Source organism: Onychostoma macrolepis, chromosome 16 (assembly GCF_012432095.1).
Source record: "Onychostoma macrolepis isolate SWU-2019 chromosome 16, ASM1243209v1, whole genome shotgun sequence".
Classification (NCBI taxonomy): domain Eukaryota; kingdom Metazoa; phylum Chordata; class Actinopteri; order Cypriniformes; family Cyprinidae; genus Onychostoma; species Onychostoma macrolepis.
The window spans coordinates 15,954,601-15,957,901 of record NC_081170.1 but is presented as its reverse complement, the minus strand read 5'-3'; positions in this window follow the sequence as shown (position 1 = coordinate 15,957,901).

The window sequence follows — 3,301 nt, the reverse complement described above, 5'->3', positions numbered from 1 at the left end:
CTTTTTTCCACTAGAGGAAACATTATGGATTAAAGCACCTATAATGGATTTGTTTCTTACAAACACACAGCTTTCACTTCACAGGATGTTAATTGATGGACTGGAGTCATGTGGATTACTTGTGAATTGTTGTGAAGTTTTTATCAGCTGTTTTATCCTGACGGCACCCATTCACTGCAGTGGATCCATTGGTGAGCAGGTGATGTAATGCAAAATTTTTCCAAATCTGTTCCAGTGAAGAAACAAACTCATTTACATCTTGGATGGTCTGTGGGTGAGTAAAGTTTCAGCAAATTAAAATTTTTGGGTGAACTATTCCTTTAATGCTGAATACACCACAACTTTTGCTAAGATTTTTGGCCCGATTCACAGTCTGTAAACTATTCCTTTAACAAATTCAGTATTAAAAATAGAACAATGGTTTTATAGGAGGAAATGACACATCCGAGTGTCTTTGTCCTGTTTGACCCCTCTCTGTTGACCTTCAGTATCTCAGCAGCTCCTTTGTGGATCACGGTACAGATGTTTGCGGTGCTGCGGCGCGCAGTGATTTCCCATGTGTTCTCCCCTCCCTCCACCTTCCTTTCTCTCCTCTCCTCCATCTGATATAGATTGCTGGCTGGGGTTCAGTTGCTAATTGAATATGCTATGCGTCTGTTCGAATGACATGAAATGGGGGAATGATGATTAAGAGATGAAATCAATTCAGCTCAACAGCTGCTGTTTGCTGTCAATTTCATTACAGGCATTCAGAAAAAAAGGACTGAGATACTTACGTTTGTTAGCACATTAGCGGTCAACTTTCATAGTAAAATGCAGCCATAACATCTGTTTAGCTTCCTGGATGTGAAGAGGATGCTTGTAGAACAGCCAAATTAAAACGTCGAATCTCGCTAGGTGGGGCTATTCGCTTACCTGAATCCATCGATGCTGCTTTCCTAGCATTTTCACATTCACACACACATAGAGTTTACCCTCTGACAGGCCCCTAAGCTGTGATTATCTGCACAGGCAGCACAGGGATCTCTCATAAGCATCCTAACCCCTGCCTGCCAATAATTAGCCCCAGTTAATTACAGCCCTACTGCAGGTTAAGCTAGTGAAAATCACCCAGGAGATACCCTCACACCTTCAGGTACACACATATACACGCTCACACCTCCCGAGACCGGTTTTATGAGCTCAGTGTCCAGAGCTGAGCCCGATCAGCATCAATATTGTAACTGACAGCTGACAACATCGGCCCTCAACACTTGCATACACACAGCAGGCGCGTGAGCAACAGGGGGGAGTGCGGGACGGAAAGATTAAGAAATGGCTTCGGGTTCTGATGTACTGGGGGGACTGACTCACTCTTATTTCCTTTGGCTGCTTGCCTTTACCTCCCTCAGATTTCTTCCTATCTTTTTTCTTTCTCACCCCCTCCTTTTAAGATCTCCTTCTTTACCTTCTACAGTAAAACAATTCCGACATGTGATAGGTTTCATGTTGAGTTGCAAAAACTCAAATTAGATTGTTGTAAATATGTCGTGAAAGCTATCCGTTAGCATTACCATTTTTCTTAATGGTAGCTGCTTGGCTGGCGCAGGAGCTCCAGAAGTTGACTCAGTTGCTAGGTTGTTTTGAGCTCTGACGTCAAAGACTACGAAAAGACACCAGCGTTATTTTGGCATTATGTACTATTATAGTATTTATTCATATTTAGAAATAGCTTTTATTTTTCTGTTCGCAGCTCTTAGTTTTATTTGTCTTAGTAATTATGATGTGCTTTTGTTATTTTTAGTTTTTTTTTTTTACATTTCTATATAGCTACAATTTATTTTTATTTTAGTTTTAGTAATTAAGTATTTTAGTGGTTTAAGTGTTTAAAGCTTCAGTTTTTAATTACAATTTCGTTTAAGCTTTTCATCTGAAATCTGTATTTAATTTAATTTCAGATTTAACTGTTTATTAGTCATTTTAGTAGTTGAAACTTAGTATTTTAAACAAGGCAACATTTCTAATGTTCATTTAAGTTTTTTTTTGTTTGTTTTTCATCTAATATTTGTATTTTATTTTATTTCAGATTTATTTCATTTAACAAAAATTATTTTTAGTTGTTATAACAACAAGAACAACAACAACACTGTTTCAAGCTTCATCAAAACAGCAATCTGGTAAAATGTCTCTTTTAATATAATGAAATATATGTAATTTATATAAATGTTACTTACACTTTTTAAAGTCCACCAGTGGAGATAAATGCTTTTTGGGCCTAGAGGGTATAGTTACCACTTCTACTAGGGCTATTGTGATACTAATATGTGTTAAATTTCACATTGGTTGATGAGGCATGGCAAAAAGTGGGGTCAAATGAATTGTAACAATACAAAAGTGAATGTGAGAATGTGCTGGGTGTGAGCCTACCAAATGGCGCAGCATTGATTTTGTTTAAAATAAATGATTTTTGGTTAATAATCAGCACAGGGTAATCAGATCTTTTCATGAAAACTATGTGCTCTTAATTAGTCTCTCAGAATACTGTATGTGTTTTCATCATGGGCATGACAGCATCATTTCATCAAGCACACCCAATCACACTCACTATAGCTGTAAACTCTGTTTCCTCAGTGAGTCATTAAAATCATATAACCTTCATCACTCTCATGGGAATCTGAGTGATAGCTGGCCATTCACAACAACACAATTAACCATTAGAGATCAGTAATGAGCCAATTAGCAATTACACACTCTTTAAGAGTCATCAGTGTGTGCTTAATTCACACCTCTGGAACTTGTTAAAGTTGTGTTTTTCATTCAGCTGGCCCACAATTCCTCTTTCCCATGCTTTCTCCACGCAGTCAAAGGGACTTAGACAGCACTCCTTTGGCATTCTGTTACTTTCAACCATATATTCATAACTCTATCGAATATCAAAATGGGGAAAATGTTTTAAATACTGTGAATATTCAATAATGTAATATGTGTAGGCCATGTTAATCAGGTGTTATGCCAATGTAACCCTTCGCTGCTTGAATAGTCCCCAATGACCTTATTATCCTGAATTATGCTTCCAATGAAACGCTTCTACACATTCACTAAACACACCCTCAGTTAACAGCATCACACTAAAGCTCTGGGGATGGCCAAGTCAGCCTTTTACAAAGTGTTAGAGAAAGAAATCAACAAAGATGCATATGTATAGCTTGATGACTGCAAAAAATCATTTTCTTAAGCAGATTTTATATATATATATATATATATATATATATATATATATAACATGTACATGAACAAAATGTACTTGAGAAGCTACATTTCT